The sequence below is a fragment of the Mauremys mutica genome, chromosome 22 (assembly GCF_020497125.1).
Source record: "Mauremys mutica isolate MM-2020 ecotype Southern chromosome 22, ASM2049712v1, whole genome shotgun sequence".
In the NCBI taxonomy this organism is placed as follows: domain Eukaryota; kingdom Metazoa; phylum Chordata; order Testudines; family Geoemydidae; genus Mauremys; species Mauremys mutica.
The window spans coordinates 24,082,629-24,105,422 of NC_059093.1; the positions used below are offsets into that span (position 1 = coordinate 24,082,629).

Genomic DNA, 22,794 nt, shown 5'->3' on the forward strand with positions numbered 1-22,794 from the left:
GACCTTTGGTCTGACCCAGTATGGCCATTCTTACGTTCTTATGAAGGGAGGGGCAAAGCCCTCTAACAGAGTTTCTGTAGTGTAGTGGTTATCACATTTGCCTAACACACAAAAGGTCCCTGGTTCAAAGCCAGGCAGAAACATGATGGCTTAATTTTCCCAGCTCCTCCTGGCCTGTCCCTGCTGTTGTAGGGGCAGCAGTGATTTCTGTGCTCAAAAGGTCTGTTATACTTCCCCTGCTCCCGCTTTTGTCTCCTCTCCCTCTCTGAATGCCTGTGAAGTGGCTTTTCCCCTCCCGCTCCCTCCTGGAATGCTCGTGGGATGAATGGGCTGGTTGAAGAGCAGAAGAGCTCCCAGGTAGACAAGGTGTCTGGGACTCTAATTAGGCAGCACTCACACACCCAGAGCATGGACACTGCCCAAGGTGAAGGGTGACCAACCAGATGCAGCCAAGTCATCTCTAGTCGCAGGCCATGAGGTGCAGGCCCTTAAAAGGGGAAGGGGCCCTGTGCTCAGGAGAGCACTCACAAGCTTGTACCTCCAGTGAATGCCTGTTGCCCGGACCGCCTGGCCAGTGGTTCTCTGCGTTGTATTTCATTGTGCCTCAGGGAGACTTACCTTCATCGCACCGTCCATAGCTGCGCTGTGGGACACTTACCTTGCAGAATCCTGACATCTCCACTGCTGTGCCTGTCCTGGGAGCGTGAGTATGCGAGTGTGACACCCCCCCCCCCCCACTTATTTTGAGATAAGCTGTCAGTATAATAAATGTGCTGCTTTCTGCCTATCTCTGGTGGGTCATTAGTCCTCCCTACGCTTACTAACTGGCCCAATTTTGGGTAACACCTGCGGTAACCCCAACCCCTGCATGGCAGAAGGTGGTGAAATGAGCTGAGGAAAAAGCCTTGGCATCAGCAGGGGAAAGCTAGAGGACGTTGGCCAGTCACCTTTTGAAGCCTTGTGGCTTGGTCTCCTGTGCCCTTGGAGGTTGGCCTATGGCGGCCGGCACTTCCTGCTGGCCTCCTTTGTGTGAGTTGCCAAAGGAGGAAGTGAGGCAGGAATGGGGCAAAAGAGGAAAGTCGAGCTGAGGAAGGCAGGGCAGAAGCTAAGCACCTCAGTGCGGCTAAGTGGGGTTAGTAGAGCGTCACCATTCGTTCTGCAAAGCCTGGGGAGGTGCGGTTGGCTACTGGGAGGTAGAATCCTGTGCCTGCCTCTTGGCTTCCCAGGGATGGCTACTTGCAGCCCAGGAGAAGAAGGATGGTTCTGGGTGAAAGGAAGACAAGCAAAGCTCTGGGAGGAACTTTGGGTGCGGGATGCTGGCTCTGTGCTGGGGGAGGGGGTTGGGGTGCAGGAGGGGTGGCGCTTACCCCGGGCAGTGCAGCTCCCAAAGTGACCAGTACACACAACCCTGCGGCAGCAGCTCCTAGGTGGGCCATGCCAGGGGGTCTCTGTGCGCCGCTGCCTGCAGGCGCCGCTCCCAGAGCTCCCATTGGCTGCAGTTCCTGGCCAATGAGGGCTGCAGAGTTGGTACTCGGGGCAGGGACAATGAATGGAGACACTCCCCCCATCCCAGGGGATGCTGGGACATGCTGGCCACTTCTGGGACTGGCACGGAGGGATGGAGGCAGAGTGGGCAGGGAGCCACCTTAGTGCTGCTGGAACATCTCTGCACACCCATTGGGGAGGGGAGCAGAGGGTCTCCATGTGCTGCCTGGGATAGGGGCAGTGCACAGAGCTGCCTCCCCTCCTGGGTCTATTACAGGAGTGGGTGGGTGGGGTCTTTTGGCCTGCAAGGTGCAGCAGGTCGGACTAGATGATCACACTGGTCCCTTCTGACCTTAAAGGCTCTGAGTCTAAAAGGGAGAGGGAAATAGAGGAAATTTTTTTAAAAAATAAACCAAACATTGTAATACCAGGATAACTCTAACAGCTCATTGTATAGTCCCGCCCGTTTTTTCCTCCATTGTGTGTTGAATGACCTGCAGGATATTGATTCTCTCATTCCCTTGATAAACTGATACAATGTGACTGAAATAAAACCAATTCCCAGGCGAGAAAACATCACATCCCTGCATTGGCTGGGAATCGAACCCAGGTCAACTGCTTGGAAGGCAGCTATGCTCACCACTATACCACCAATGCCTCTGACTAAAGTGCCACTTATGCTTGTCCAATGAGGCTAGAGTAGCATTGAGGAGATTTTCTGCCTGTTAAAATGTACTGGATTCTCATCACTAAAAAAAAACACCTCCATCTTCACTTGGGTTTGAACAATCAGCCTTTCAATTAGCCACCAAAGTTGTTAACCACAGGGTATGTCTACACTACGGGATTATTCCGATTTTACAGAAACCGGTTTTTGGAAACAGATTGTATAAAGTCGAGTGCACGCAGCCCCACTAAGCACATTAATTCGGTGGTGTGCGTCCATGTACTGAGGCTAGTTTTGATTTTCAGAGCGTTGCACTGTGGGTAGCTATCCCATAGTTCCCGCAGTCTCTCCCGCCCATTGGAATTCTGGGTTGAGATCCGAATGACTGATGGGGCAAAAACAGTGTCATGGGTGATTCTGGGCAAATGTCGTCAGTCAATCCTCCCTCCGTGAAAGCAACGGCAGAAAATCATTTCGCGCCCTTTTCCCTGGATTACCCGGGCAGGCGCCATAGCACGGCAACCATGGAGCCCGTTCAGCCTTTTTGCACTGTCACCGTATCTCTAGTGGATGGTGCTGACAGAAACGGTACTGCAGCGCTACACAGCAGCATCCCCTTGCCTTTTGCAAGTTAGCAAAGATGGTTACCAGCCATACTGTCCCGTCTGCTGCTTTGCAAGTTGACAATGACAGTTGCCAGTTATACTGTACCATCTGCTGCTGTCATGGGTGCTCCTGGCCGGCCTTGGTGAGGTCAGCTGGGGGCGCATGGGCAAAAATGGGAATGACTCCCCAGGTCATTCCCTTCTTTATGTTTTGTCTAAAGGGAGAGTCAGTCCTGTCTAGACTATCAGACAAGCCTACTAAAGAACCAAAGAGGCAAATGGCCGCTCCGGGTCAGAGCCCCAGACATCCCACAGTAATGATGAGCTGCATGCCATTCTAGGGGGTGCCCCTGCAACAACCACACCCGTTGCTTCCCTCCTCCTCCACCCCTCCTGGGCTACCGTGGCAGTTATCCCCCATTTGTGTGATGAAGTAATAAAGAATGCATGAATTTGAAACAACACTGACTTTATCGCCTCTGCAAGTAGAGCTCAAAGTGGGAGGGGCAGGCAGCCTCCAGCTGCTATGATATTCCAGGCAGGACTGAATCTCCATTCAGTCTTTTTTCACTGTCACTATGTCTACTGGATGGTGCTGACAGACGCTTAAAGAAGAGAATGACCTGGGAGTCATTCCCATTTTTGCCCAGGCAACCCCCGGGCGACCTCACCGAGGCCAGCCAGGAGCACTCACAGGATGACAATGACGGATACCAGTCCTACTGTACCATGTGCCGTCCGCAAGGGAAGGGAAGTGAAGGAGATGCTGCTGTGTAGCGCTGCAGCACCATGTTTGCCAGCAGCATCCAGTAGACATACGGTGACATTGTTTTCATGGGGGAAGAGGGGACGATGACCAGGGCCGGCTCCAGAGCCCAGCGGGGCAAGCACCCACATGGGGCGACCCTTTCCCAGGGGGGCGGCAGGCTGGGCCGGTGGACCTGCCGCAGTCATGCCTGCGGGAGGTCCACCGGAGCCCCGGGAGCAGTGGACCTCCCGCAGGCATGACTGCGGATGGTTCGCTAGTCCCGCGGCTCGGCTGGACCTCCCGCAGGCATGCCTGCTGCAGCTCAACCGGAGCCGCCGGAACAGCGAACCGCCCGCAGCTGCGGGAGGTCCAGCCGAGCCGCGCGACCAGCGGATCCTCCGCAGTCATGCCCGCGGGAGGTCCGCTGCTCCCGCGGCTCGGGGGCGCCTCCCGGGCATGACTGCTTGGGGCGGCCAAATTTTTAGAGCCGCCCCTGGCGATGACATATACCCTGAACCACCCGCGACAATGTTTTTGACCCTTCAGGCTTTGGGAACTCAGCCAAGAATTCAAATGGTTTTCGGAGAGTGCGGGAACTGTGGGATAGCTACAGACGTCAGTCACCCCTCCCTCCATGAATGTCCATTTCATGCTTTGGCTTTCTGGTACGCTTGTCTCAGCTCCTTAAATTTCAGCACTGTGAGTCCCTGCTGTGGTCTCTGTCTATCATGGCCTTGGAGATTTTTTCAAATGCTTTGGCATTTCGTCTATTGGAACGGAGTTCTGATAGAACAGATTCATCTCCCCATACAGAGATCAGCTGCACTATCTCCCGTATGGTCCATGCTGGAGCTCTTTTTTGATTCTGGGACTGCATGGTCACCTGTGCTGATCGGCGCTCCACGCTGGGCAAACAGGAAATGAAATTCAAAAGTTCGCGGGGCTTTTCCTGTCAACCTGGCCAGTGCATCCAAGTTCAGATTGCTGTCCAGAGTGGTCACAATGGTGCACTGTGGGATGGCACCTGGAGGCCAATACCATTGAATTGTGGCCACACTAACCCTAATCCGAAATAGCAATACCGATTTCAGCGCTACTCCCCTCGTCGGGGAGGATTAGAGATTCCAGTGTTAAGAGCCCTTTATATCGATATAAAGGGCTTCATTGTGTGGACGGGTGCAGGATTAATGTGATTTAATGCTGCTAAATTCAATATAAACTCGTAGTGTTGACCAGGCCAGAGAGAGCAGCAGGTTTCCTCTATTGTTTCCCACTCTTGTTTTCTTGACTAGTTTCTCCTCTGCACCAACTTGCTCTTTTTGTTCTGTGAGCCTGGCTAGCTCAGTTGGCAGAGCATCAGGCTTTTAATCTGAGGGTCCAGGGTTCAAGTCCCTGGTCAGGTGATAAACTACTCACCAAGATCTTAAACTGTCTTTCTCACATCCTCTTTGATGTTACTTTTTCTCTTCAGGATTTTCCCTTTCCTCAGAACGGCCTTTTTGTGTGTGGGTTTGAAGGAGCAACTTCCTGACAGCCCCTCTGTCCTTGCAGCCTGGAGGAATAAAGGCCTCTGGGCATAGAGCATGTTCCTCCCCTGCACACACACACAGACAAACACACAGAATATCCCTAAGGAATTAGAATCACCTGCTGCCTTCCCCTGTCCTGCTGGATCCTCAAATGAAGATGCTCTTCAGCCTAAACCCATGTCCCCTCTTTTCCCAGTGCCCCTCAGACCCAACCCACAGGCCCCTTCTCCACACGCTGCTCCTCAATCCCAACCCACAGCCCCCTCCTTCCCTCCAGCAGCAGGTGCTTCAGACCCCCTCAGGAAGATTTTCTTGCAAGGTTTCGTGTATGAGTCTGCATGTGGATTTTACAGTATGTTGGAAATAGGTTGGGTTGCTTGCCGAAATGATCACTTGTGGCTGGTGTTGGATTCCCAGTCTCCATGTTACAGGGGCAGGAGAACTAAAGGGTTGTTATCCTTGTTGTGTGAATCGAGGGCAGCACAACTGTGCTTGGCAGACCCCGATTGAGGGACTCACCCTCAATTCAATAGCACTTGCTAGGCAGGGGACATGGGTTCCAAAGCTGAGTGGCTGGGGCTATGATCACACTGCAATGAAACACCCACAGCTGTTCCGTGCCAGTGCAGGCTCCCAGGCTAGGGCCCTGGGGTGGTAAATATGCACTGTAGACATCTCAGCTCAAGCTCAAGCTCAGTATCGGGTTCTGGGAGCCCTCAAGGTTGGGAGGGAGTTTAGCAAGCAAACAAGGTAAAATGGCAGTGGAGTATTACCCTGGACTCAACGGCATTTCTCCATTGTTCTGTCTGCTTTGGGGCAGGGACAATAACACGTCCTGCTGTATTCGTTATTTCAAAGGGCGGTTTAGGATTTTCATTCTCACACACGGTGCACAAAGCAGGACTCAAACCCTCGGTGTAAACTAAACAAGTTGCTCACAGATTCTGGCAGCCACAATGAGCCATTTGGTGGGAGATCCCAGACCTGCCCCTGTCCCAGAGGGAGGGGGGTCATCTGTCATGGGCTGGAACACTGACCTATCAGCTCTTAACTCTCAGACTTTCAGTAACTCTATTATCAGTGCCAGTGAGTGTAATTTAATCAGCCACACTGGGCTGGACCAAAGGCCCATGTAGCTCTGTGTTTTATCCTCTGACAGTTGCAAATACCAGGTGCCCCAAAATTAATCAACAAGGCACCACGGGGAGTTGAACCCAGGATCTCCTGTTTACAAGGCAGGGGCTTTAGCCAGCTAAGCCATGGTGCCTGCCTGTGGCTAAAACACAGTGTCTGCCCACACCTGACTCCCTGCCATCCCCACTGGGGCCTGAGAAGTTTTGCTTGTGTTGGATTCTGCAAAGCAGAGGAGCAGGTGAGGTTTTCCTTGCAAGCTCTGTGTGTGTGTGTGTGTAAATCTTTGGCCAGGTCTGCATGACAAAGTTATTTCAGCATCATTATATTGTTCAGGTGTGTGAAAAATACACAACGCTTCCTCGGTCGGCAGATTTTGGCTGGTGCATACACTGCAATACCACGTCTGGCGACAAAATTGCTCTGTTTTGGTGACAATATAAAACCACCTTGACGAGAGGCCTAGAGCTTTGTGCAGCAAACTTGAAGTGACAAATTGTCAGTGTAAATGCTGCTGGTCATTATATCACCATAACTGGCCTCCACCAGTATCCCACAATGCCTGCTGTGACCTCGCCTGCCCTGCATTCCTGCTACAGAGGCTGGGTCCTTCCTGTTTCATAGTTCCATAAAGTTCTGACTGCTGAGCTGTTATCTACACCGGGATTAGGTTGATAGAACTGCATTGCCAGCCCAAGTAATGTAATTACACCAACCTAATTTCATAGTGTAGACCTGTCCAAAGAATCACACCCACACCTTGGGAGCAAAACTTCACCTGCTCCTCTGCTTTACAGAAGCCAAACATGAGCAACACTTGTCAGGGCCCAGTGGGGATTGGCAGAGAGTCAGATATGGGCAAACACACTGCTTTAAGTAAGAGCAGGTACCATGGCTTAGCTGGTTTGAGACAGGAGGAGAAATCTAAGGCCAGCACAGATAGGGACAAAAAGGAGTTTCTAAACACTAAGCGGAAGAAGGGGCTGAATGAACTCCCCCCCTAACATCTAGTGAGGAGCTGAGGGAAAGACTTCAGGAACAGACCGTTTGCTTAGACACACCTGCTATGCAAGCATGATGGGGCCACTGTCCCAAAATGACCAGTTTTGGCTGGTGGTGGGTTACAAATCACTTTAGGATTGAATGGAATGAAATGTTATTATCCTTCCTGCATGAGTGAAGGGCAGCAGAACATACCTAGTCGGTCCTGATGGAGGGGTAGGTGGGTGAGGAATAGCTTTTATTGGACTTTGTAGAAGTGATTGAGAACGTCACCCTAACCCAGTGGTCCTCAAACATTTCACACTGTGCCCTCTTAGCCATGGCTGTGGCCCCTCGGAAGCCGCGGTCAAGAACCGAGGCTGTGAGTGGGTCAGTTGCTTGCTGGGAAGAGGGGTGCAGACAGGGGTTAGGGGGGTCGAGTCCAAGCTGGGAGTCAGGGGCCCAGGCTGAGGGAGGGGTTGGGGAAGAGCTGGGACAAAGTGGGGCTGAGTGGTGCTACCACCCTGCCCTCCATGGGGGCTGGCTCAGGCCCTGAGGTGCCCCCATGAATGTTCCTCTGTGTCCCCCTAGGAGTCATGCCCCACATTTTGGTAACCACTGAACCCTACTCGCTAATCAGGGGCTAGTGATGCCAAAGCCCAGGGAAAGGGAGAACAAGTGCGGGGCCCCCAGCACTGGAGCCATGTGAAGGGGTTGCAGGAGAGGGGCAATGGCTGGTGGCCCAGGGAGTTAAGGGCAAAGGGGGCACAGGAGGGGGCAGGAGTTAGGGGTGAAGGAGGTGCAAGGGTTGGGAGTGCAGGAGCTAGCGGTAAAGGGGGAGTGGGGATCGTCCAGGGGCAATGGGGAAGTGCCAAAGTACAAGCTTTGCCCAGGGCACCATTTTCCCTAATGCTGGTCTGAGCAAACAATTGGAAATGACCCTTCAGTGAGACCAGAACCATCGTGTAGAAAAGCCCCTTTGTTAAGTGGTGGTGGCTGAGTGTTTAGAGAGATGGGTTAGAAAACAACGGGCACTTGTCTGTGGAGGTTTGATTCTTGCCTGCTGGGCAAGGCTGGGGTGTGGTGTCTCCGTGGCTGCACTTTCAGTGTCTGATCACCCACAGTGCCACAGGGAGCCAAGTCTAGACATATCCAGAGGCTCTATGCCAGGGTTTCTCAAACTTCCTTTCACCGCAACCCCCTTCTGCCAAAAAAGTTACTACATGGCCCTGGAAAGAGGGACCAAGCTCCTCCACACTGAGCAGAGGCAGGGGAGACAAAGCCTGAGCCCTGCCCCAGGTAGGGGAGGGCAAAACCAGAGCTTGGGGGATTCAGCCCTGGGTGGTGGGGCTCAGACTTTTGGCTTCAGCCCCAGGCACCAACAAGTCCAATGCCAGCCCTGGCGACCCCATTAAAACAGGGTCACATCCCACTTTGGGGTCCTGACTCTCAGTTTGAGAACCACTGCTCTATGCTGATGGGATAGAGTTTTCCTGTGGGTGCAGTTAATCCACTTCCCCAAGAGGTGGCAGCTATGTCAGTGGGAGAAGCTGTATCGGTGGGTGTGCAAGCTTGTGTATCACATTTAAGAAGTTTAATCAAACCCCATTTTTTAAACCACTTGTGGACTGGGAATGGCAAAGGACCTCAATGAAGCAGGGTCTGTCCTTCAAAGTCCTGGTGATCATGAATCCATACTCCTGTTGTCATGGGGGTAGAGCTCAGTGGTAGAGTGCTTAACTGCAGCTCAAGTGCTCTTTGGTTCAAACCCCAGTGTCCTCTTATAACATTTTTTCTTCTTTTTTTTTAAAAAGGAAAACATTTTCATTTCCATTCTCCATTATGTTCAGGAGCTCCACTATACGGGGGTGTTTGATATGAATGTAAACACTCAACATTTTGCTGTCCAAATGCATAAAAACTTAGCAAAGCTGTCCATCAGCTGAAATCAGTTCCAATCCTCGAAGTGTCTAGTTTATGTTTTCATCAATTAAACAAAGGGATCATACGAATGTACATTTGCAGATCCCTCTTCTCCAGGAGCTATGCTGTGCAGAAGAACAAGCTACAATTCAGGAGTCTGATGACCAAAGAGCCACCAAATGTTCTGAGGGCTGGAGAAAAATGCCTTCTAGGGAGCTATTGAAGGAGCTCAACCTGTTTAGCTTATCAAAAGAAGATTGAAGGGTGACTTCATTGAAGTGTTGAAGGGTCTTAATGGAGAGAAAAGATTGGCTATTAAAGGGCTGTTTAATCGAGCAGAGAAAGGCATAACAAGACCCAATGTCTGGAAGGTGAAAAGAGACAAATTCATATTACAAATAAGATGCAAATATTCAACAGCGAGGATGATTCACCTCAGGAACAAGCTACCAAGGAAAGTGATGGATTTGCCATCTCCTGATGTCATGTAATGAAGACTAGATGCCTTTCTGGAACGTGTTTGCCCCAGAAGTAGCTATTGTGTCATACAGGAGGCCTGTGATATGCAGGGGGTCAGATTAGATGCTCTAATGGTCTCTTCTGGCCATAAAGTCGACTAATTTCTGAAAAACTGAGTGTAGCATTGGGAGCAGCGTCTGATGTTTTCCTGTCTAGCTGGCTTGCTTCCTAGAACGAACGCTCCTTGAGTGGGGTGATCCACAGGGAGTAGCTCAAACCTCCAAAGTGCCTGGCCAGGGGCAGGACATTGGCACAGCAAGGGAGGGGTGTGGCAGTGACATCACAAAGGCCATTTGCAGGACCTCAGACTATTGGTCAAAGGTGGTGGGGAGGTGGTGACCTCACAGAGAGATGCTGACATCAGCCAGGCAGGACAGGGGCGAGGGGCCAGGGAAACCTCAGAGACCCCTGTGGCTTTGCTTCAGCCAGTCTCCTTCTCCAGGTCTCTCTTTGAGGACTGAGAGAGTATTCGGGTTCACGTAGGTGAGCACCAGGAGGAACCTCTTTCGAGTTTTCTCCTTCCCTTTTTACTAGAAAACAGCCGTCCCTTTTTAGAAGGTAAGAGCCTCCTCGAGGTTTGAAACCTGTTCAGTCTGATCCATCTGGTGACAGTTGAATTTTAGGCATGGAAAACACGAACTTAAGGAGGCAAAATTTTATTCCGCACCTGGGATTTTGTCCCTTAGAATCACTGGGGACATTAGGGTTTGTCCTTTTTGTTTCACCTTTTCCTCCATCCATCCCTTCCTCTTTTCTCTTTGTCTCTTGCTTCTTTTGTCCTTTCACCTGTTCCCCTCCCAACACCAGGAGAGAGAGGTGTGGGTGTGTGTTGCGGGGGAGTGCTCTGCAGCTCCCACTCTGGGAGATCCACCCAAAAATGTGGGGCTGAAATAGTGCTCGGGCAGTGATCCCACCGGTGACCTGGGCCATCCTTTGGGCTCTCTGGTGAGAACCCTCAGCCTCCCGTCCTCAGTCTCTACCCTGATTGGCTGAGCAGGGGGTTATTGACAGGGAGGAGACTCAGGTCCTTGTTGTTCTCTTTTAAGACCAAGGAAATAAGTCATAACCTGTTATATGTGTGACAAATTTTGCTGCTTCGCTGCTTTAATGGTCTCTGAGTAGATCATGATTCTCTCTAACATTTCAGTTCTCCTCAAATACTTGCTGAATAATTACTGTGCACTGTTGTTGGTCTGGAACTCATCCGAGAGCACTTTACTCAGGTCATTCAATGTCTGAAATTCAAGATCCGATGGTTAGTTTGAAAATCAGGGCTCTTGGGTCCTATTCCCAACTCTGCACTGACTGGCCGTGTGACCTAAGACAAGTCAATTCTCCTATCTCAGCCTTAGCTTCTCCGTCTTTCAAGTAGGGATAATAATGATCCGCTCTTACCTACCTCACGGTGGGTGGAGGATGGGGATCCATTGGAGAGTGTCACTAGGAATATCAGAGGGGCCATGTTAGTCTGGATCTGTAAAAGCAGCAAAGAGTCCTGTGGCACCTTATAGACTAACAGATGTATTGGAGCATGAGCTACTGCACATGGCTAAGCAAAGAGAACAAACCCCAAATACCCCTCTGCTGTGATGGCCGAGTGGTTAAGGCGTTGGAGTTGAAATCAAATAGGGTTCACCTGTGTGGGTTCAAATCCTGCTCACAGCAAGGCCTGTGTTTTAGCCAGTCTCTCACCCGGGCAATACCTCTGTGCAACCCCCTGAGACTCGCTCAATTCTCTCCCCACCCCAACCACACACTCAGCCCAGAAGAAACGTCTGTCCTATCTCGGGGACTCTCTTTCTGCCCTGCCACCCCCACCAACATGATACAGTTCTGCGGTGATCTGGAAGCCTACTTTCGCCGTCTCCGACTCAAAGAATTCTTTCAGGACAACACGGAACAGCGCACGGATACACAGTTACCCTCCCACCAACAGCACAAGAAGAAGAACTCCACATGGACTCCTCCTGAGGGTCGAAATGACAGTCTGGACCTATACATTGAATGCTTCCGCCGACGTGCACAGGCAGAAATTGTGGAAAAACAACATCGCTTGCCTCACAACCTAAGTCGTGCAGAACGCAATGCCATCCACAGCCTCAGAAACCATCCTGACATTATAATCAAAGAGGCTGATAAAGGAGGTGCTGTTGTCATCATGAACAGGTCTGACTACCAAAAGGAGGCCGCCAGACAACTCTCCAATACTAAATTTTACAGGCTACTTCCCTCAGATCCCACTGAGGAATACACTAAGAAACTGCACCATCTACTCAGGACACTCCCTACACTAACACCAGAACTAATCAACATACCCTTAGAGCCCCGACCAGGGTTATTCTATCTACTACCCAAGATCCACAAACCCGGAAATCCTGGACGCCCCATCATCTCGGGCATTGGAACTCTCACTGAAGGACTGTCTGGATATGTAGACTCTCTACTCAGACCCTATGCTACCAGCACTCCCAGCTATCTCCGTGACACCACTGATTTCCTGAGGAAACTACAATGCATTGGTGACCTTCCAGAAAACACCATCCTGGCCACCATGGATGTAGAGGCTCTCTACACAAACATCCCGCATACTGATGGAATACAAGCTGTCAGGAACAGTATCCCTGATGATGCCACAGCACACCTGGTTGCTGAGCTCTGTGGCTTTATCCTCACACACAACTATTTCAAATTTGCTGACAATATATATCTCCAGACCAGTGGCACCGCTATGGGCACCCGTATGGCCCCACAATATGCCAATATTTTTATGGCCGACCTGGAACAACGCTTCCTCAGCTCCTGTCCACTCACGCCCCTTCTCTACCTACGCTACATCGATGACGTCTTCATCATCTGGACCCATGGGAAGGAGACTCTGGAAAAATTCCACCACGATTTCAACAGCTTCCACCCCTCCATCAACCTCAGCCTGGACCAATCTACACGGGAGGTCCACTTCCTAGACACCACGGTGGAAATAAGTGATGGTCACATCAACACCACCCTATACCGAAAACCTACCGACCGCTATGCCTACCTTCATGCCTCCAGCTTCCATCCCGGACACACCACAAGATCCATTGTCTACAGCCAAGCACTGAGGTACAACCGTATCTGCTCTAACCCCGCAGACAGAGACCAACACCTAGAAAATCTCCACCAAGCATTCTCAAGACTACAGTACCCACACGAGGAAATAAGGAAACAGATCAACAGAGCCAGACGTGTACCCAGAAGCCTCCTACTGGAAGACAAACCCAAGAAAGAAACCAACAGGACTCCACTGGCCATCACATACAGTCCCATGCTAAAACCCCTACAACGCATCATCAGGGATCTACAACCCATCCTGGACAATGATCCCACACTTTCACAGGCCTTGGGTGGCAGACCAGTTCTCGCCCACAGACAACCTGCCAACCTGAAGCATATTCTCACCAGCAACTGCACACCGCACCATAGTAACTCTAGCTCAGGAACCAATCCATGCAACAAACCTCGATGCCAACTCTGCCCACATATCTACACCAGCAACACCATCACAGGACCAAACCAGATCAGCCACAACATCACCGGTTCATTCACCTGCACTTCCACCAATGTAATATATGCCATCATATGCCAGCAATGCCCCTCTGCTATGTACATCGGCCAAACTGGACAGTCTCTAAGGAAAAGGATAAATGGACACAAATCAGATATTAGGAATGGCAATATACAAAAACCTGTAGGAGAACACTTCAACCTCCCTGGCCACACTATAGCAGATCTTAAGGTGGCCATCCTACAGCAAAAAAACTTTAGGACCAGACTTCAAAGAGAAACTGCTGAGCTCCAGTTCATCTGCAAATTTGACACCATCAGCTCAGGACTAAACAAAGACTGTGAATGGCTTGCCAATTACAGAACCAGTTTCTCCTCCCTTGGTTTTCACACCTCAACTGCTAGAACAGGGCCTCATCCACCCTGATTGATTTAACCTCGTTATCTCTAGCTTGCTTCTTGCTTGCTTATATATACCTGCCCCAGGAAATTTCCACCACTTGCATCTGAAGAAGTGGGTATTCACCCACGAAAGCTCATGCTGCAAAACGTCTGTTAGTCTATAAGGTGCCACAGGATTCTTTGCTGCTTCCCCACCCCAAGTAAATCCTGTTCTGCTCCTTTCATAGAGATCCCTGGGACACCCCCTCACACTGTGTCCCTGAGGGGCCAGGCAAACTCTCAGCACCTGAAGCCTCTGCCACTCACCTAGTGCCCCGTAGATCAGCCATAGCCCTGGTTCTGCTCCTCTCTAGCATGTGAAAGGAGCTGAGTCAGCGACTCCATGGGTGCTACGGGGCTGCAGAACCAACAGGAAAAAAAAAGGTGTTCAGCTTTTCAGTGGGGTGCAGGAGGCACTGGGTGGGGAGGAGCGGGAGGAGCAGGGATGGGAAGAGGTGGGGGAGGGAGAGGAATGGGGCAGGAAGGTGCAGGGCGGGAAGAGATGGGACAGGGGTGGGAGCTTGGGGAAAGGGGTGGAGTGGGGGCAGGGCCTGGGGAGGAAATGGGGGATTTGTCACAGACCCCTCTAGGGCCGGCCCTGAAGGGAAGCACTGACTATCACAGTGACAATAAAACTGACCAGCCTTGCGGGGGAGGCTGAGGGAGATCCGCACTCACCAGGTCTCTTCTCTCCCCCACGGTGAGCCAGACACTGCTCTTTCCTGGCTCTCACTCTAGCAGCTGGACGCCAAGGAGCCATTTCCCCACAGGAAGTGCACTGAGTGCCCCTGTGGTGCTGGGGGGTGCTGGGGGGCTGGTGCTGCTGCTGCCTGTGGGGCTGATGTCTGCACAGACTCTCAGCTGCCGAGTTAGGGTGCCAAGTGGTTGGGGGCACCAAAAAGCACACTCAGGGGAGGTAGTGGAGTGGAGATGAGTGGGGGCAGGAGGATGGGAGGGGTGCGGGGGGGAGGGCTGCTTGCAGCAAGTAACGGGGGTGGGGGGCTGCAGGGGAACCTCTCCCTGTCCCAGCTCACCTCTGCTCCGTCTTCTCCCCTGAGCACGCCACCCCCCACTCTAATTCTCCTCCCCTCCCAGGCTTGCAGCACTAAACAGCTGATTGGCACCGCAAGCCTGGGAGGTGGGAGAAGTGGAGCGGCGCCGGCGTGCTCAGGGGAGAAGGCGGAGCGGAGGTGAGCTGGGGTGGGGAGCTGCTGCAGGGGGGGCTGCCCGGCTCTTCCCCATGGCCCCCGCCCCTGCTCTGCCCCAGCCCCACCTCCCCCCCCCCGCCTACACACTCACTGCCTGGTAAGTGGAGTGACCCAGCCCCAACCTGGTCCACTCCCCTGCCTCCCAGCCACTCCGCCGTCAAGTGCTGTGAGGCGGTTCCCCCTCCCAGCTTGGGAACCAGGGGAGCAGAGCAGGCTGGGGCCCCAGACCTCCGTGGGGGGAAGCAGAGGGGGGCTGGTCACAGGCCTCCTTGGGGGACGGGGGGCTGGCTACTTCCTGTGGGAAGTGGGGTGACCCGGCCCCAGCCTGCTCTGCTCCCCTGGCTCCCAGGCTTGTGTTGGTGTTGGCTGGATTTGTGCGAGTGTTCGTGTATGTTTGCAATTGTGTGTGTGCGTATGCATGCTCTGCTGCCCTCTGCCGGCACGACAACTATTTCTCTGTATGTCGCAGCCCCCATACCGTTGACCCCGATGGTGATTTCCCCATCTTACAAGGGCTGGCTGGCCTGACCCTTCGCCCCTCTGCAGAGTGTGGCGGGGGCTGCAGCTCACCCCCTGTGGGGCAGGAGTGCCAAGGTGCAGGGCACTGGGCTCCCATGCACCTGGAGAGCAGCTCAGGTGAGGCAGGGCAGGGCGTGTGGTGTCCGTTCTGCGTTGCCTGGTGCTGGGCCATTGCACAATCCCCAGCCACGCCGCACAGCCGAGAGGGGGCAGGGGGCCAAGCAGATGATCCAGCACGAGGGGATCATTCTCATTGGTAGCTGTCCAGTGGCAGTGAGTTCCACAGGCCTTGGCACATGCTGTGTGGGGCAGGAGGTCCTTGTATTTGGAGCAGTGGGAGTGAACTGTGTGCAGTTGTGTCTCTGAGCATGATAGTGAGTATTATGGTGTGTGGGGGATGATTATGAGTGTGGCTGTGACATGCGCTGGGGCTGTGACGTGCGGTGACGTGCTCACTCCCCGCAGGCAACTCATTCACTTGAGACCAAAACGACAGAGGGTGTCACGTGTCCATGGGCGGGGTTATGCAGATGAGCAGTGTCTGGCGGCAGGACGGAGAGCAGCGAGAGGAACCGAAGGAGCCCGGCGGAGAGAATTCTCTGCGTGCGGACAGAATCCGGTGTGGGGAGTTCGTGCTGTGGGTGCCTGCACCGGAGTCACTTCGGGGCAGTGATTGCCACTGAGCTGCATAGTGACCAAAGGCGTGTGAATGGGGTGTGGTGCCTGGCGGGGAGCAGCTCATGGTGATAAGAAAACAGGTGGGAGCAGCAGATCCTGTCCTAGCAGGGGGCTGGGTGGGGTTTCTTTGCAACCGTGAGTGGGTGTGTTGTGGGTACAATTAGACCCCCCCCTTCTGTGGTGGGGCGGGGCCTCCACTGTCTGGCTTGGGGAGGGGGGGTTCCATGATGTCACAGCCCATGGTTGGGGAGGTTTGAATCATGTTTCTGAAGTGGGAGAGCAACTTCCCCTCCTCCCACTCACTCTCCGCTAGGGAGCTGGGCTGGGATCTCTAGGGAGGGGAGCACAGGAAAAAACAGTCTCCCCAATGGAAGCCAGGAGTCCTGGCTCCCAGTCCCCCTGCTCTAGACCCCCTCCACTCCCAGAGCCAGGGATAGAACCCAGGGGTCCGGGTGCCCAACCCCATCCCTGCTCTGACCACGAGACCCCACTCCTCTCCCAGGGTGGTGCAGGGGTCACTGGGTCGGTGTCCCAGCTCTGCTAAGGGCCGTGACTGATTTTCCCAAAGTGCTTCCTTCTGAATCCAGCACATCTGCCCCTGCCCCGCCCAGTCACTGCCCACCCCTGTGTGGGGGCACCAGCACTGTGCCGGGTCGTGATGGGAAATTGTCCAAGCTGGCCCAGGAGAGACGTGTGTGTCCCTGCTGCCCCCTGCTGGTGGGGCTGAGCCCTGCTCTGTGTGTGTGTGTGTGTGTGTGTGTGTGTGTGTGTGGTGGCTTTGCAGGATTTTGTATCCTGCAGCAAGTGACACACACACACATTGACGCACAAAGGGACTCTCAGTCCCAAGAACACTCACACACAACACACCCAGAGGGGCATGCTAGCCCAACCCCCAAAGAGAGAAACAATCACACCCCCAGCCACACTCACAATCACACACACACCAGAATATTCACAATTGTGCTCAGAGACACAACCGCACACAGTTCACTCCCACTGCTCCCAACACAAGGACCTCCTGCCCCACACAGCCTGTGCTGAGGCCTGTGGAACTCACTGCCACTGGACAGCTACCGATGAGAATGGACCTTTCCAGGAGACCAATAGACATGGCCATGGCGACAGAGGGGGCTGGGCTCCCAGGGTCTGACCTGGGCTGAGACTGGTTCTGACCTAGAGGGGTCTATCCAGCAGGGGGCAGCGTGACCCACACACAGACCCACCAGAAGCGCCTTTCTTAGCGGGTCTCCCAGGCCATCCCCCACCCTGCCCCGGGTTGGGTAACAAAGGGGCAGCACAGGACTCTGGGCTGTGTCACAACCCGGCCCCAGCCCCTCGCTCCCACACGGTGGTGAGTTGGGTAACTGCCGAGGGATTGCACAAGAGAGAGTCAGAGCCAGGGAGAGAACCCAGGAGTCCTGGCTCCCCACCCGACACACACGCTAACCACTGGAGCCCACTTCCCTCCCAGGGCTGGAGATAGAACCCAGGAATTCTGACCACCAAACCTGCCCGCCCCCCCGCTCTGACCACTAGACCTCACACTCCCCTTTTAGATTTTAGTCCCGCTGCCTCTTCTATCCACCCACCCCACCTGTCCATGCCTTTGCTGCAGGTTTCTGGGGTGTCACCCCTGCTCTGCACTCCCCCAGTGCAGCCCAAGGCTTTTCCTCCCCCCAACCACACATCCTCTCCCCCTCGTGCTGGATCATCTGCTTGGCCCCCTGCTCCCTCTCAGGGCGCGCTGTGCGGCGTGGCTGGGGATTGTGCAATGGCCCAGCACCAGGCAACGCAGAACGGACACCACATGCCCTGCCCCACCTCATCAGAGCTGCTCTCCAGGTGCATCAGAGCCCAGTGCCTGCACCTTGGCCCTCCTGCCCCACAGGGGGCGAGCTGCAGCCCCCGCCACACTCCGCAGAGGGGAGAAGGGTCAGGCCAACCAGCCCTTGTAAGATGGGGAAATCACCACCGGGGTCGACCATATGGGGGCTGTGACATACAGAGAAACAGTTGTTGCGTTGAAAGAGGGCAGCAGAGCACACACATACACACACACACACAATTGCAAACATACACAAACACATGCATGAATCCAGCCACACACACCCACACTTGCTAATATACACAAACACCTGCACAAATCCAGCCAACATCAACACAACTGCTAACAGATGCAAACACATGCACAAATCCAGCCACATGAACACATACTTGCACAGCCACAAACACAACCCCCACAGCTGTAATAACACCCCCACCCCACAAAACCCTTACAGAAAACCATACATACACAAAAACATGCAGAAATCCATCCATCCACACACTCCATCCCCATTCTGTGCACACACCTTGGGTCACTGCGACACTGAATACTTCAGTTGGATGGGGGGGCCCAGCACCATGTCTATTCCCTGCCCCCCAGGGTTCACAGGGGGTGGATTGGGGGGGCACAGGGGGCATGATCCAGTGCCAGCCAAGGGGGGGGATAGAGGTGGGGATGGGGGCCGTGGTTTCTGTACCACCCAGTTCCTAGCACAGGCTCCTTCTAGGATTTGCATTTCTTGGTAGTTTTCACCCCATCACCACTTCCTACCCAGCCCCCTCCTGCTGTGCAAGGTGATTCGGGGGGGATGGGAAGAACCCAGGAGTCCTGGCTCCCAGCCCCACCTGTGCTAACATAGGAGACTCCACTCTAACCCCAGCGCTGGGACTGGAACCTAGGAGCCCTGACACCCATCTTCCTTTCCTCTAACCACTAGACCCCACTCCCGCCCCTTTGGGGAGCCAGGACTCCTGGGTTCTGTCCCCAACTCTGGGAGCAGAGTGGGGTCTAGTGGTTAGAGCAGGAGGAGCCAGGACTCCTGGGTTTTATTCTCAGTGCTGCTGTTTGACCCTGGGCCTCAGTTTCTTCTCCCACTTTTTGGGTATGGAGCCTGTAAACTCTCTGGGGCATGGCCTGTATCTTGCTGTGTCTGGGCAGCGCCTGGCCCAATGGAGTCTTATCTCAGCTGGGGCAGGGACTGTCTCTGTGTCTGTGCAGCCCCTGGCACAACGGGGGCCTTGATTCTGCCTTGTCAACGACAGCGCAAAAAGCCCTAGTGCCAAAAGAAGATGTGTGGGGAGGGGAAGCTTTGCAAAAATTGGTCACACCAATAGGAAACCAGTCCCAGCAGTTTGTGACTTCACTTCCCAAAATTAGACACACACACACACACACACACACACACACACACACAGAACCCTGCTCAAACTGCCCCCTTTGCCAATGCACCACCTCACCTCGTCCAGGGAGATCTAGGCGGGAAGCTCCGTGTGGAAGCAGCGACGGACGGCACCATCAAGGTAGGTTCTAGAGATGGTCCTCCAGGTGTAGATGTCTCGGCTCCAACTGGCACTGGGCTCACACTGGGCTGCATTCACTTCCTCTCTGTGGCGTGTGCCCCGGCTCCACAAACGCCCCTGCCCCCTGCTCTTTCCTTCTGGTACAAAAAATATCCTCTTCCTTTGCCCCAGAGAGAGACACCCACGGTGCTGCTCAGCACACGCCTTTCCCCCACCTTCCCCCCATTCCCAGGAGCGTGCAGGAAGGGGGTCATGATTGGGGAGAGCCCGTGTCCCGAGGGGAGGGTATGGGGGTCTTGTCCCCTCCTCGGAGCATGGGGGTTCCAATAGGCACCTATGGATGCCCCCCCCAAGCAGGGCCAGGACAGAAATTGGAGGCCTGTGCCCCCAACATAGAGAATCTGGGGTGCAACCTTACTTAACAGGTCATTCTGTCCTTTCTCTGACTGTCCCATTCCAGCTTCAACTGGCGCTTGTGGTTCTTTCGTTCTTTTTCATTCCTTTCCTTCTCTAGCTTGTATGTTCTTGCTTTCGTTTTTCCCCTCTACCTTTCACGCTCTTCCTTTCTTTCCTTCTTTTTCTAATGTTTTTTTCTCTCCCTTTATTTCTTTCTCTGCCTTTCACATTCTTTTCACTCTCTCTCTCTTGCTGGTTATTTTTTTCACTTACTCGTTTTCCTCGCTCCTTCCAAGCCAAGTGAGTTCTCCTCGCACACAGATTTTGACAGGTTTTCCTCCTGATCAGCAAGTGGATTAAGCACGTCTTCAGTGGGGGTTCGGCATGGCAGGGAGCAGGCTGGCCAGGTGTCTCTGTGGCTGTCTGCTGGCCACACATAGGCATGGTCCTCCCCTCCTCTGGCCGTGACCTCGGTTGCTCCCTTGGAGCTGTCAGCACCAGCCGCCTCTGCTCCAGGTGCCCAGAGGAGGAGAGGTGCTGGGCTCCAGCCTGGGACTCTTCCTCCCTCCTGCCTAGCCCTGACTGTGAAGCCTGGCCCTGGAACTCCTTCCTTTAAATGCCATATGGGCAAGAGGAAGACTGTGGCAGCTGCAGGGACCAAAGTTGTGGGCATCAGGTGAAGCAGCGAGAAACAACCATATGATCAATCCACAGGACTCTCTAGACGCAGCAAAGAATCCTGTGGCACCTTATAGACTAACAGTCTGTTAGTCTATAACGTGCCACAGGATTCTTTGCTGCTTTTACAGAACCAGACTAACACGGCTACCCCTCTGATACAGGAATCTCTAGCCAGACTCTTAAGTTCTAGGACCCCAACCTATAGCCGCCCATTGAACCAGCCAGACCAAAGACCTATCTCCAGTGGGCATCAGTCACCCAGCAGGAGGGGAAAACCTCACTCTAGTTCACCCTGAGATAAGGTAGCCAAACACATTGAGCTTCAGTGTTTTGTAGCAAAGCAACATATCTCCAGGAGGTCCCACTGAGATTTGAACTCAGATTCCAGGATTCAGAGTCCTGAGTGCTGCCCATTACACCATGGGACCTGCTGATTTTTCACTTGCAAGACCCCTGTGACTCTCAGCTGGCTGGTTTGCACTCTGCACTTATTGCTTCCCACCAGCAGCTTCCTCTCGCAGGACTCTCTCTCCTCTTCCAGCGACTATAGTCCTGCACTACTGGATCTGTGGGTTCTGCCCTGAGTCCCCGCATCCCCCTGCTTTGTCTTCGTTTCCTGCAGGCTGCAAAAATGTCAGGGGAGGCCGCCCCCTCCCTTCACTAGGTGATCCCGCTCATATCGGCCAGCTGCAGCCTCCTCTCCTGGAACTCGGCCAGCTGTCGCTTGATCCGATCGTACAGTTACACGCTGACTGGCTCCCCTGCCTGGATGGTCTTGTGGAAATCCCACCGGCGATGCTGCAGGACTTGGAACCACTGGTTTCTTTAATGTTGTGGTGTTTGCCCAACTGCCGAACAAAGCTGCCAAATCCTCCCTCACCGACTCCCACCAATCCCCCTGGTTACCATAGAACCCTCTGATGCTTTCCCGTTCTGCCAACACAGCCAGGCCTCGCCGTCCTGCTCCTTTATCTTGCAAGCTCTGGATGTTCAGCTTCCAATATCCTCTGCTGTGGGTCAGCTAATTGCCCACATTGAGCACATGGTGAGAGCTGTGTGATCTGAACAGTCCATAGGCACCACCCTGCACTGGGCTGTCGACGTGCTCTCCTTCACGGAAATCCGGTCAATGCGACTCCTGGCCTGTCCCCGCAGAAAGGTGTATCCCCTCTGCGGCTGGTGTGAGCTCGGGTCAGAGGAATAGGAGGCTACCGCCAACCCTCCACTGGTTCCACTGTGGAGAAACACGTCCTCTAAGCCAACCTCGCTACAGACCTGCGCCAGGTAGTGCTCATCATAGAAGAGTTTCCTCTGACTGTCAGGAAAACAGGACCAGCAGTCCTCAGGATGGTGCAACAATTGAAATCCCCCCCAACACCAAACACTGTGTGGTCCAGAGGAAGGGAGCCAGTTCCTTCATAGAACTTTCCTTTTAGGCCTTAATTGGGGACCATATACACTAATATAGCCGTAACCAGTGCTACAGAGCACAAAGCCACCAGTAATGACCTCCCTGGTCAGAGCTCCAGCCCCTTCTGTACTCGCACCATGAATGTGAAGAACAAGACTCCAACCCCATCATTCTTCACTGGCCTGGATGACCAGAGAGATGGGCCCTTCCACCAATCACCATCAAGCTACCCTAGAGTTGTTAATGTGCATTTCCTGAACACCCACCCTGTCCAAGTCCAGCTGCTCCAAGGCACTGAACATCAAGCACCTCCTCCTGGGCCCCCAAATCCCTGTCACTTTCCACATGGCCACTTTCACAGATGCCCCTTCCAGGGCACTGGCCCTCCCTCAGCTGCACAGAGGAGTTTTCATCCCCTCTTTCTGCCTGTCACTGCCCAGCAGCCCTCTGGCACCATTCCTGAGGGCCACCCTGCCTCACTCTCTTCCTGCCACATTGGGTCTACCAATAACTCATGTAGGAGAGACAGCTCCTGTCCCTCATTGTTAAAGGTGAGGCCAGCAGCACACAGCTGTTGTTCCCCCCCCCATTTCAGGGCCCAAGGACTCATTTTGGGTGCAGGGACCACTGTGCTCCCAGAAAACAAGCCACCACTGTGCAAAGAGGGATGAAAGGACCTGCCAAAGCCTGGGATTGAACCAGGGACCTTTAGATCTTCAGTCTAACACTATCCCAACTGAGCTACTTTGGCAGCTATGTGGCAGTTTTTTGGCCTGTTGCTTCTCTGCCTGAGATATTTTTGCAGCAGTTGCACACAAAAAGGACGTCATTGGGAGCGGCCCATGAAGACAAGACTCGCTTTTGCCTGTCTTGTTCAGCTTGACTTGCTGCCTCACCCCGTTCCTGCCCTAGTGCCCGGGTTGACCTGGTGGTGGAAGGGGACTGGGGGCCAGTGGCACGGGGAGGAGGTTGAGCTGGACC

The 22,794-nt window shown here is 53.6% G+C and overlaps 5 non-coding genes across 5 annotated transcripts; 2 read left to right on the forward strand and 3 right to left on the reverse strand.

The window, feature by feature from the left end:
• Window positions 1-2,070: 2,070 nt before the first annotated feature.
• Window positions 2,071-2,142, reverse strand: TRNAG-UCC. Its single transcript has one exon. It is a non-coding gene; the product is annotated as a tRNA-Gly (tRNA).
• A 2,693-nt stretch (window positions 2,143-4,835) lies between these two features.
• TRNAK-UUU lies at window positions 4,836-4,908 on the forward strand. Its single transcript has one exon. It is a non-coding gene; the product is annotated as a tRNA-Lys (tRNA).
• Window positions 4,909-11,171: 6,263 nt separating this feature from the next.
• On the forward strand, window positions 11,172-11,253 carry TRNAS-UGA. The gene has a single exon. It is a non-coding gene; the product is annotated as a tRNA-Ser (tRNA).
• Window positions 11,254-20,758: 9,505 nt separating this feature from the next.
• On the reverse strand, window positions 20,759-20,830 carry TRNAQ-CUG. Its single transcript has one exon. It is a non-coding gene; the product is annotated as a tRNA-Gln (tRNA).
• Window positions 20,831-22,491: 1,661 nt separating this feature from the next.
• On the reverse strand, window positions 22,492-22,564 carry TRNAF-GAA. Its single transcript has one exon. It is a non-coding gene; the product is annotated as a tRNA-Phe (tRNA).
• Window positions 22,565-22,794: the final 230 nt, after the last annotated feature.